The following is a 13,041-nucleotide window of genomic DNA, read 5'->3' as shown; positions in this document are numbered from 1 at the left end:
AAAAATATGTTCCCCTAGGCTAAAAGATCCCAAGTGGAGAGGATTGGCATAGCTAATAACTGTCCTGGCTTATTAGCCCCTTTGCTCTCTAATTTAAGCTTAGTTTGGTACCAGCTGACAACATTGTATTAATTTCAATTGAGATTCTATGTAAAGTTACTGCAAACACACCCACCTTGTGAAGGCAGCAGCCAAAGGGTTAACACCAGAAAGTGTTCAGCGAAGCAGATCCTCATTGCAGAAGAAGCCCGCATAGCTCTAGACACACACCATGCCCTGCTGTACACTTTGTGAAGCTAAATGCAAGGTAAAATTGCACCTGTGCTTCTAATCATATTTCACTTGTCTTGCAAGAAGATTCAAACAGTATCAGCTTTCCAGCCAGGAGCTGCTGTTTGCATAGCCATGAGGTAAGTGCTCTGTGCAGCATTTCATCTGCTGACCTTTACCAGACTGAGAACTGGTCCAGCGCCAACTACCAGTGACACTGCTTAAATTTTAAACAGTGTGAAATGACAAGGCCCTTGGCATCTACAGACAACAACCTGAAAACACCATAGACGGGTCTGATTGCTTCCTTTGGCTTCAAAAAACTATCCCAGCTCTTCGAAACAGACTTGTGAATATTGCTCAAGTTAGTGGTACCCTATGAAATAAAATAGTAATAACAACAGTACTTGTATTTCTAGAGCTTGTATTTCATAATCATTAATTAAGTCATCCCTGCAAGCCAGTTATTCTGAGAAGCAGTTGTTATCCCCCATGTTATAGACGGGAAGAAACTAAGGCACAGAGCAATTAAGCCTCAGATCCACAAAGGTACTTAGGTGCCTAAATCCCAGATTTAAGCACCTAAATCAGAGCAGGGGGACTAGACCCAGCATCTCCCACATGTGTCTGGGGGGGGGGGGGTTTCCCTAACCAGTGGACTACAGATTCTGTCTCTTTCTCTCACCCTCCTCCACTTCCCCAATGACTGTTCTAATGTTGATAATACCTAAATAGTCATTAGGTAAGAAAGAGAGACTTACTCTGTAGCCCAGTGCTTAGGACATCTACCTGGGAGGTGGGAGAACCTGGATCCAGCTCCCCTGCTCCAGTCACTCTCATTATTTGTCCATGGTGGATCAGCTTCAACAGAAGAGACTGAGGGAGCCCCTCACCATCAGAATATCCCAAAGCTCAGTGGTTAGAGCAGTGGGAGATCCCTGTTCAAATCCTTTTCTTCCCCCCTGTGGCAGAGAGGAGGGAATTGAACTCTGGTTACCCACATGCCAGGTGAGTGCCCTAACCACTGGGCTAAAAGCGATAAGGTGGGCACCCAGCAGCCTTCTCCTCCTCCACTATTTTGTGTGGAGCGAGGCAGACGTCTACCTAATTCCTGCAAAAAACACCTTGGGTGCCTAAGCCACCTGACTCCAGGCAGTTGGTTCCTGTTCATGAAATGCCAAGCAGAGATAGGCACCTATCTTCAAGAGAGAGGCAGGGCTCAGCCCACACTCCTCTCACCAGCACCTCCCATTGGCCAGCATAGGCGGCTCCTTGTCTAGCATTCTGGGTTTTGTGGATCGCAGTCAAAAGTGCCTGTCTCTCCCCATTCATTGTATGGGAGCCTACGTGCCTAACTTGGCTTTGTGGATCACAGTGTGTTCTTGTGATTTTCTAGGTGCCTAAAAGCAAGGCGCTGTGCCGCTCAGCATTGCAATGCCTCAGTCTCTTCTGGCTGCCACCCCAAGTGATTTGCTCAAACCGTCCTGTGTCATCAGTTAGGGAATCGCCAGTACTTCCTGAAAAACAATTCGTTTAGAGATGATTCAACCATTTTTCTTTCCACATCAGACAAACTTAATTCCATCCAGGGTTACCATGTCTGCGTGTGCCCCACTTCCTGACGAGCCCTTAAAAACTAAGGGCTAAATCCACCATTCTACTTAGACATTGCAATACTGAGTGTTGCAACACCTAACCCCTAGGCATCCTGCTACCTAGTGGAATCTCAGCCCTGAGTTAGGCATGGGGAGACGTAGGCGTCTAAAAACGGGATTCACAGAAGCCAGCATCCTGTCCGGGGAGCTGTCTAAGCCAGCCAAAAGAAATTCAGAGGAAAAGCCCCAGATTCATAAAGATTCTTAGACTCCTAACTTCCATGGATCTGAACATCTGACTGATGGGCTAGAGCAGTGGTTCCCAAACTTGTTCTGCTGCTTGTTTAGGGAAAGCCCCTGGCAGGCCGGGCCGGTTTGTTTACCTGCCGTGTCCGCAGGTTCGGCCGATCGCGGCTTCCCAGTGGCCGCGGTTCGCTGCTCCAGGCCAATGGGAGCTGCTGGAAGTGGCGCGGGCCGAGGGACGTACTGGCTGCCGCTTCCAGCAGCTCCCATTGGCCTGGAGCAGTGAACCGTGGCCACTGGGAGCCGCGATCGGCCGAACCTGCAGACACGGCAGGTAAACAAACCGGCCTGGCCCACCAGGGGCTTTCCGTAAACAAGCGGCGGAACAAGTTTGGGAACCACTGGGCTAGAGGGAGGCACCTATCTCTGGTTGGGATTCTCAGCCACGAACCCTCTCCTGGAGTTAGGTGCCAAAGCCAGGTCAGCAGCCCCGTCTCACAGAAAAATTCACCCCATTAGAGCACTCACCTGAATCTGGGCCTCTCATGTCCCACGTAAGTGTCCTGACCACTGGATTATGGGTTTTTCTGGGATGGGTCTCAAACGCTCCTGTTAGTATAAATAATTAAGCCATCCTCGGGGCAGAGACATGAACCTGGGTCTCCTTCAGCCCAGGAGAGTGTTCTAAGCTGGGCCAGGGACTAGGACACACACACACCTGAGCTTGAAAACACCCAATCGGCTCACCCTGGCCATCATTTGTGTAGGGCCCGAACCTGTAGGCATGCGCTGAAAATGCCGACCCCACAGGCAAGATAGGTGGGGGAACGCCGACTTGAGAATCCTGTTTTGGGACTGCCAGGGCTTCGGCTTCAGTGTGGGCCCTGAGCAGCTTTCCAGCTGTGGGCGGCTTCTGTGCTTAGGCGACTTTAGGGACGCTGACTGGTGGACACTTAGTGTCCTCTGGGATTAGGCAGAAGCTGAGCAGTGGTTTTGAGAACATCAGTGTTGCCTAAATATTGGACTTAGGCACTTAAAGACGCAGTTAGGTACCTAAGAACTATTGTGGACCTAGCCAAAAGAGCCTGTGTGTCTTCTCCATAGACATGGACGCTGTCATAGCACTTTAAGTATGAGTAGGGGGCTTGTCCCATTGTCCTCCTCAGCTACAGTCTATAATCAGCCAAACCAAAACTCTGGATTGGAGCATCAAGCATTTTGAAATCAGGATCCAAACTACACATTGTAGGCCGTTTATGATGAATAATGTCACAAACAAAGGTTGTGACTTCCACTGGGAAATAGGTGGCAGGCATAGGGGCAAAGACGATGGACCTTGCAACTTTTCCATAAATAAATAGAATAAATCCAGTCTCCAGAGCTCATCCTACACTTGCCTACTCTCTGTCCCTCCATACAGGCTCACCACTGTTAGTGCAAGAGCTTTCTCTCAACTTCCGCCACCTGGAACAACACCTTTCAGCCTCTTAATTTTTCCTCTCCCTTTGCTAACATTTAATTCTGTGACTGCATTATTTAACACTGTCAAGGCTTTGGGGAGACAGTGGTATGAAAGATGCAATACAGAATATATATATTTTTATTTTCAATACGGGGCCTGTATGCTAAAATATAGGCAATACTGCCTGCAGGCAAGGTGCTTTCTAAACGTTTTCTATGAGGCCTTAATTGCTCTTTAATCAGTTGTATAATTAACAGCTTTGGACACCATAGATGTCATCAGTTCTATCATTTTTTATTCTTAATTATTACTATTGGACCTGAAGCCCCAGTTGAAGCCAAGGGCAGCTAATAATGACGATGGCCTTCCCCAAAGTAGTCATTACAAAACTATGAACCAAACTTTCCTGACTTTCACCCATCAGTGCAAAAGATCCTACAGATAACAGGGCTGAGATTTACTGTATAGCCTGCAACTAAAAATTTGTACCAGCTGCACAGCTTTTAAATCTGAGTCAAAGAAGTTAATCTAACTGGATAGTTTCCATCTTGCAGCCTCACTTCCTCCCTCTTTCATCTGAAGATATATATATATATACACACACACACACACACACATACTAACTAAACCTCACAAAAATGATGGGGTGAAAGTATTATCCCCATTTTACAGAGGGGATACACAAAGGCATAGAAAAGTTATGTGAGTCAGTGCATAAGCTGCAACTAAAACTGATGAGTCCTAACACCCAGTTCTCTACTCTGATCATTAGACCACTCTTCAAGGACAACAATCCACATGGCAAATAAATTGCCACCTGTTACAGAGGATCTAGTAGAGGCAAACTAAAATAATCCAGAAATGAATATGGCAAATAAAAAATGGGATAATACAGTCTTCTTGTTGAAAAACTTCAGTATTTATCCTGGAAATTGTCTTCTCTTATGAGATCTGGTAAGTGATCTGCTCCTGTAACAGTTTCCCCTACATTAGTGGAATCATATCTGTAAGGATGTCTTCTGAAGGACAATGAGTCATACATAACTTTTGTGCCCCACAAATAAAAATACAAGATATTTTTGGCAGGTCTGAACAGGTGTGCTCCCATGTAAATACCGATTAAAAGCATGGGTTTGTGTCTCCAGGGAACAATGCAAAGCACATGGTACTGAAATGGTTTCCCAGGTTCACCTGATATTTTAAGTAAATTCCAGTATTAAGGATAATGTTAAAGACTTCTTGGTTTAGGTCCTAACCTAGAGTCCTAATCGAAATAGGTTTGCTGAACCCAACCTCATTGCTTGGTCTCCTACCCAGCAGCAGTCTCACTTCACAGAAACCATTCTGCAAAAGGGAGTAATCTGCAGGTTACCATCTCAGCAGAGGGTCTCTGAACAAGGAGCCCACAGCACCTCTCACTCCTGGGGAAGGATGGAAAGTCTGTGCTGTCAATTATTGGCAAGAGAGAGTGGAAAAAGCTCAGATTGCATCGGCCTGGACTATACTGTTGACAAATAGCAGATTTTCAGTTTCCAACCCTGCCACATTGTGTCGACCTTCACAAGGTCAAAATAGTTGGACTGGGTTTTGACATACAAGAAGATTGGAAATCTCAGGCAGGGTGGAATCCAGGAAGCGCATCTAGGCAGTTGCTGTAATTCCCAATCCCCTTGACTGAGTAGTTGTGCCCTCACACCCTGTAGCCCTCCCAGTACACAGTGAAACCTGTCTTAAGGGACCTCTCCAAGGGGCCAGCAAAAATCAGTTCCCATTTAGATCTCTTTCTGCACTGGAGAGCTGCTCCTTATGCAGGCTGCACTGTTCTTTGGCCTACCTGGGGTGATAATGACATCCCTACAGCATGGGGCTACAGCTCTGTGGCTTACTATTTAAGAGGACTAAAACAAGTGCTGCCAAGAGATAAACAGTCCTGAAGACTAGAGACTGGCCACCAGAACCATTCCTTCCAAGCCCTCTTTTTGTCCCCATTCCTCATAAAATGGGACCCAGGTCCAAACCATCCTGGCATTCAGTTTTGCATCTCTAAAGCCAGACCCATGTTGCTATTTCCACAAACACTGCTGGTGATGCTATCATCGATGTAGGGGGTCAATGCACCATAATGCTCTTCACATCCCCCTTTGAAAACTAAAAGCCATATCCCCAGCTAGAGTAAAAAAGCCTTGAAGTCAACGGACTTATGCTCATTTATACCAGCTGAGAATCTAGCCCTTAAATGCTCATTTTTGTTTTTCTCTGATGCATTAAATAAAGGCCTGAAGGGGCTTTTTCCTGCTTAGTTTTTTTGTTTTTTGTTTTTTTTTTAAGGGCAGTTCTTGTCTACCCCTGTTTTTCCTGAAAGACTCGGAGGACTGTTGTGACGATAAATTCACAGCATGGTGATGTTGACCATGTCAGTACTGGTCTGGATTGGGATGGGGGATTCCATTCACCTATGAATGATCCCTGCTTGGGCTGTGTGCAGCTGTCAGGATTAGGCCCATAACTGTTGGGAGATACAATAGGATTCAATCGAGCGATTCAAAAAACCTAATTTATAAACATCACACACACATTTCTGCCTGTAACACCAGAGACTGGCTGCCATGATTTTAGCATTGAGATGTTATTGTTCACACTGGGTTATGAACTGGTTTTTCCAAGCTATACGGATAACAATAGCTACCAATTAAACTGCTGGTTTAAATGGCCCAGCTCAAACTAATATGAAACCAAATAACAAAATTTTAAAATAAGGAACTAGACCAGAGGTCCGCAAACTGTCAGGCGCACCCCCCCCCTCCCCCGGGGGGCATGGAGGAATGTTCGGGGGTGCACAGTGGGCCTGGGCCAGCCCCCACGGGGGGGCGAGGAGGGAGCACAACCCAGCTCTGCTCTGGCCCCACTCACAGCTGCAGCCCCAGCTCCCGGCCCCACACCTGACCCCATCCCCTGCCTCGGTGTGGCTCCGTATCCGGCCCTGCACCTGGCTGCTGGCCCCCACCGCGGCCCGGCTGTGGCTCCACTCCCGCCCCCGTCTCCATTCTTGGCCCTGGGCCCCAGCTCTGTTCCCAGCCCAGGGCCAAGGCTGGGGATGGGAGCAGAGCCACACCCAGCCGCGAGCCCAGCTGCTGCCTTCCACTACGGCCCAGCTGTGGCTCTGCTCCCACCCCTGCCCCCAGCTGCAGCCCCAGCCTCGGCCCTCTTACCCCTTCCATGTCCCTATTCCCACCACCCTGGGACCTGCAGCCCCACTCCCAGGTGCGAGGGGTGGGGGGTGTGGATAGAAGAAAGGTGGGCATGACCCTGAAAAGTTTAGGGACTGCTGAACTAGACCCAACTATTACAAACTTTATCATCATTCTGTGCCAAGTATAAATGAGATGGTTTAATCCACGGAGGAATCTGTTACAATAGGAAGCATTAGCTCACCTCAACATATTATCACTTAGCTCTGAGCTGAACAGTCACTCAGGCAGGGGTTATATAGACTTCAGCTACCCATCCCAACTACATTTAGCTCTTTAAATTGAGTAGTAGCTGCAACAAACAAATATCTTGACTGCTGTTCAAGCTGGATAGATATGTGTATTGCACATTGTCAAGGCTGATTCCCCACTCTGGCACTTTGAGTGCAGAAGGTGGGGGTCCGCAAGGATTCAAAAACTTAATACTGGCCACTCCAGGCTTGAATTATGCTCCCAATGTTACAGCTTTTCTCTGACCTTGGCTTGGTAAACGCTGCCACCACCCAAATGCAAAGCCCCTTTTGAACCCAGGAAGTTGCACTTGGGAATTCCTTCCTGTGGGATACCCTCAAGCACTTTCACTCCCCCCTCCCCCCCCCGGGAAGAGCTGAGAAGGAAAATAAAGGAAATTAGCTGTTGCCACCAACTAATTAAACAACATATGCACAAACCTCTTAGGACACCAAAAAGCCAATCCTGTTCTTAAAAAAATGTAAATTTTATTAAAAACAAAAAGAAAGAAAATACATCTGAAACTTAGGCTTTTGCTAGATTTTAAAAGAGCAATTCCAAAAATTAAGCACCCAAAATAGCTTTCTTGGTGGTTCAGCTTAAAGGTTACGAGCAAACAAAAGCATCTGGGGTTAGCACAGAGGAGTCCAATAGCCATAAGAAAAACAGAAATAAGCCTAATTGCGTCTTTCTAAACATTCCTGATCTACTTACAAATTTGGGGGTTCCAAATAGTAGTTCTAGGTATGATCTATGATCTATGATCATACCTGGCTTAAAGCTTCTCATAGCATAACTGCTCCCAGTTCCCCTCTTTCCCGGAGAACCACAACAGACAGACAAAGGGAAGTTTTTTCCCCCAATTTTAAAAAGTTCTAGCCCTCCCAATTGGCTCTTTTGGTCAGGTGCCCACTCCTTTCCTTTTACCTGTGGGCTTGTTAACTGTTTACAGGTAAAGCAAGTAGAGAACAGCTATTAAGAGGAATTTTATAGCTAACTGGCTGGCTGGGTGTCCATAAAAGGGAGCTATTCTCCCCCCTTTATTTATCACACATATAGATGATATACTCTTACCTCTGAGGTATGTTTAATGTTTATTATTGTGTATGTACACATCAGAGGTAGTCCCAAAGTACAAGATTCAAATAGGAGTTAGCTGTGATCCAGAACTGGGTAAATTCCAAGCACACCCAATGTTATGGTATTCAGATCTGAATATTTTGTTTGGATGCCTCTCTAGTACACATATTTTAAATATCTATATTTATAGCTATACAACTTTACTCAGTGCGGATCTTTAATGTATACTTTTCCCAAGACACTTAAATAAATATTGCAGTCACAGTGTTAAATAATGAATAATAGCAGAGAGAGACATAAATTCATAGATTCGAAGGCCAGAAGGGACCAGTGTGATCATCTAGTCTGACCTTCTGTATAACTCAGGCTATAGAATGTCTCTAAAATAATTCCTGGAGCATATAAATAAAGAAGCATAGGCAAAACAAGAGAGTGAGTTTAAGATGGAGAGTCAATGAGCCGAAGCGATAGTGGGTCAGATTAATTGACCTCACTGGAGTTACATCAGGGATGAATTTGGCAAATTATTTATTGATGAAAGACCAATTTAGTAATTTGCACTGAAACATCCTCAGCTAAAGCATCCTCAGAAGGGAACAAACGGCAACAAGTCAAGCGTAAAAGTATAATTAGGCAGGCCAAAAAAGAATTTGAAGAGAAACTAGCAAAAGATACAAAAACTCACTGCAATTTTTTATAAGTACATTGGAAGCAGGAAGCCTACCAAACAATCAGTGGGGACAATGGAAGATTGAGGTTTAAAGGAGCACTCAAGGAAGACAAGGCAGTTGCAGAGAAGCTAAATGAATTCTTTGCATAGATCTTCACTGCAGAGGATGTGAGGGAGATTTCTACACCTGAGCTGTTCTTTTTAGGTGACAAATCTGAGGAACTGTCCTAGAGTTGGTGTATCAATAGAGGAGGTTTTGGAACAAACTGATAAATTAGACAGTAATAAGTCACCAGGACCAGATGGTGTTCACCCAAGAGTTCTGAAAGAACTCAGATATGAAATTGGAGCACTACTAACTGTGGTATGCAATCTATTGCTTAAATCAGCCTCTGTACCAGATGACTGGCAGATAGCAGATTTTTTTTAAAAAAGCTCTAGAGGCAATCCTGGCAATTACAGGCCAGTAAGCCTAACCTAGTACCAGGCAAATTGGTTGAAACTAGACTAAAGAAAAGGATGATCAGACACATACATGAACATGATATGTGGGGAAAGAGTCAGCATGGCTTACATAAAGGGAAATCATGCCTCATCAAACTATTAGAATTCTTTGAGGCTTTAAACAAATATGTGGACAAAGGTGATTCTAGTGAATATAGTATTCTTGGACTTTCAGTAAGCCTTTGACAACGTCCCTCACCAAAGGCTCATAAGCAAAGTAGATAGTTGAGGAATAACAGGGACGGTCCTCTCATGGAACAGTAACTGCTTAAAAGATAGGAAAGAAAGGGTAGGAATAAATGGTCAGTTTTCACAAGGGAGAGAGGTAAACATTGGGGTCCCTCAAGGATCTGTACTCTGACCAGTGCTGTTCAATATATTCATAAATGATCTGTAAAAAGCGGTAAACAGTCAGGTGGCAAAGTTTTCAGAAGATACAAAATTATTCAAGATAGTTCTGTCCAAAGCTGACTGTGAAGAGTTATAAAGGGATCTCACAAAACTGCATGATTGGGCCACAAAATGGCAGATGAAATTAAGTGTTGATAAATGCAAAGTAATGCACATTGGAAAACATAATCCCAACTATACATACAAAATAATGGGATCTAAATCAGCTGTTACCACTCAAGAAAGATCTTGGAGTCATCGTGGATAGCTCTCTGAAAACGTCTGCTCAATGTGCAGCAGCAGTCAAAAAAAGCTAACAGAAAGTTAGGAACCATTAGATAATAAAACAGAAAATATCATAAAGCCACTATATAAATCCATGGTACGCTCACACCTTTAATACTGCGTGCAGGTCAAATACAGTGCCAAATACAAAGGTAAAACGACCTTTCTACTCCTACTTTAGATTCCCCCATTTATGCATCCCAGGATTGCATTATTTCTTTTGGCCACAGCATCACACTGGGATCACACCTTAGGGATTCATTTTTATGAGGTGTCAACAGATTATTGTCAAAAGCCTGATTATTTTTTCCTTAGCAGAGAGACGTTTCCAGCTTGGCTCTAGCTCAGATAAATTGTGAGAAGATGATAATAATGGAGCTGTCATTGGTGAGCTGCAATTACTCGAACGTCAGTGCTTTGAACACCAAGTGCCCCACAAACTGGCTGGCATGCACTTCCTGAAGGGGATGGCAAGTAGTAACAAAAATAGATGGCCTGCAGATTCACAGCTATTTCAAATGCAGGCAAAACCTAGGAAAGTGTTTTTCTTTTCTTCACTAAAAAGTGAAAGGTGCTGACTGACTGGGCAGGGGGACTGAAGTCCTCCATTTATCCACAGAAAAGGTATTACCACAGGCAATGCAGGCTCCTCCCATAACACTCTTCCCCCTTTTGTGGCTCAAACCCCGTTCCTTGGGCACTACTTTTGAGGATGAGGTGAGAGAGCTCATGCTCCAAACCCATTCAGTTACTGGCTTCTCAGCTGAGACTCCCAACACAGGGGCACAGTTCAACTATGTGGCAAATGTTTCCAAGATTCCAGTATCAGAGGGGTAGCCTGAATCTGTAAAAAGCAACAGAGGGTCCTGTGGCACCTTTAAGACTAACAGAAGTATTGGGAGCATGAGCTTTCGTGGGTAAGAACCTCACTTCTTCAGATGCAAGTAATGGAAATTTCCAGAGGCAGGTATAAATCAGTATACTGACATTCGATTATACTGATTTATACCTGCCTCTGGAAATTTCCATTACTTGCATCTGAAGAAGTGAGGTTCTTACCCACGAAAGCTCATGCTCCCAATACTTCTGTTAGTCTTAAAGGTGCCACAGGACCCTCTGTTGCTTTTTCCAAGATTCCAGTCAGCTCTAATTCTATCTGTCACTGTTTTCCTACCTCTGCTTAAATCAACTGACATCAGAGGCTTTATTGCAGTATCAGAATTCAAAGTCAACTGGCAGGAATTTGGTAGAGACAACAGCACCTTCTTTTCCAGTCATTATATAACAAGGATGAAAATAGCTCACTCAATGCAGTCTCTCTCCCAAGTGAAAAGACAAGTTTCTAACAGCTGGTTTTCAGTCGGCTCCAGTAAATTCTATATACATACACCATTCCTCCGATACTGCATGTTCAGCCACTTGCAACCAGCCCCTTTCAGATGCACCCCAGAATCATTTGCTCCAGCTCTCGCAGCATTTCAGAGAGGCAGCACAGGGGGTTGTTTACAGGGTACTACTTCACCTTCAGCAGCAGAGTTGGAAGATAAGCACTTCCCAGGTCTTGCCTGTCTCTGCTCCTCCCCCTGCATTCTAGATGTCATTTGGATTGAATAAGACATGAAAATGTTCTGTCTGAGGTCCCCAGCCTCCATTCTGCTCATTTCCCACCTACCATTTCTCTCCTTTCAACACTTTCAAAATTTTCCTCCTTTCCCCAGTATTCTCACAAGTCCCCAAACCGCATCCTCAATATTTGCCCCCCTCTCAAGTGCATATCTCTGCCCCACTATCCTTCTCAGCCTGGACACATTCTCATTTCCCTCCCCCCATCAATTCTTCACTTTGCTCTCTATCTGCCTTCTCCTAGGGTTACCATTCGTCCGGATTTACCCGGACATGTCCTCCTTTTTGTTCTAAAAATAGCATCGGGGGGAATTTGTAAAGCACTCACAATGTCCGGGATTTTCCCCCTCCCCCGGCAGAGCAGAGCGAGCGGCTGGGAGGGCTGCAGGAAAGTCACGGGCTGGACTCCAGAGCAGCTGTAGAGGAGCCGGATCCGCCCTGCATTCTGAGCCGGCAGCTCTCCCCTGCAGCCCGGTCCAGCAGCACTGTGCAGGTCCAGGGACCGGGATTTGTTGTGCTGGGGAGCGCAGCCACGTGTCCGGCTCCACAGAGCTCAACACCCTTTTCTGAGCAGCAGGGTAAGGGGGCCAGGGAGGTTCTGGAGGGGGCAGTCAAGAAACGGCGGGGGGGCTTTTTGGGGGGAGTGGAGAAAGTTTTGGGCAGTCAGGGTACAGGTAGGGGGTAGGGTCCTGGGGGGCAGTTGGGGGGGTCTTAGGAGGGGGCAGTTAGGGGACAAGGAACAGGGAGTCTTAGGTAGGGGGTGGGGTTCTGGGGGGCAGTTAGGAGCAGGTGTCCCAGGAGCGGGCAGGCAGGGGACAAGGAGCGGGGGGGTGGGGGGCTGGGAGTTCTGGGGGGGAGCTGTCAGGGGGCAGGAGTGGGGAGAGGGATCGGAGCAGTCAGGGGACAGGGAGCAGAGGGGTTTAGATGGGTTGGGAGTTCTGGGGGGGGCTGTCAGGGGGCAGGAGTGCGGAGAGGGATCGGAGCAGTCAGGGGACAGGGAGCAGAGGGGTTTAGATGGGTTGGGAGTTCTGGGGGGGGCTGTCAGGGGGTGGGGAGTGGTTGGATGGGGCGTGGGAGTCCCAGGAGTCTGTCTGGGGGTGGGGGTGGGGATAAGGGTTGGGGCAGTCAGGGGACAAGAGGCAGGGAGGCTTAGATAGGGAGTGGAGTCCTAGGGGGCAGTTAGGGGCAGGGGTCCCAGGAGGGGGCAGTCAGGGGACAAGGAACGGGGGAAGGGTTGGGGGTTCTGGGGGGGGCGGGAAGTGGGAGGGGCGGGGCTAGGGCGGGGCTCCTCCCGTCCTCTTTTTTGCTTGCTGAAATATGGTAACCCTACCTTCTCCTCAGGTCCCCAAAGGTCCCCTTGGCTCTGGCAGGTTCTACTGTTGAAATCTCACATGCACTGAGGATTCTCCAGTTGCATGTGCGAATCAGGTAACCGGGCTC

At 46.6% G+C, this 13,041-nt stretch overlaps 1 protein-coding gene across 3 annotated transcripts in view; it reads right to left on the bottom strand.

Annotated features, from left to right (window-relative positions):
• Positions 1-315, bottom strand: part of CLIP4 (CAP-Gly domain containing linker protein family member 4) — a 75,468-nt gene extending 75,153 nt beyond the window's left edge. For all 3 annotated transcript variants that reach the window (XM_065589324.1, XM_008174964.3, XM_005289533.3), the window contains exon 1: positions 176-315. The gene's annotated coding sequence lies outside the window, so the exon portion shown is untranslated. The remainder of the gene's footprint in view (positions 1-175) is intronic.
• Between the last annotated feature and the right edge of the window lie 12,726 nt (positions 316-13,041).

This window comes from Chrysemys picta, chromosome 3 (genome assembly GCF_011386835.1).
Source record: "Chrysemys picta bellii isolate R12L10 chromosome 3, ASM1138683v2, whole genome shotgun sequence".
NCBI classification, from domain to species: domain Eukaryota; kingdom Metazoa; phylum Chordata; order Testudines; family Emydidae; genus Chrysemys; species Chrysemys picta.
This window is presented reverse-complemented; position numbering and strand designations above follow the sequence as displayed.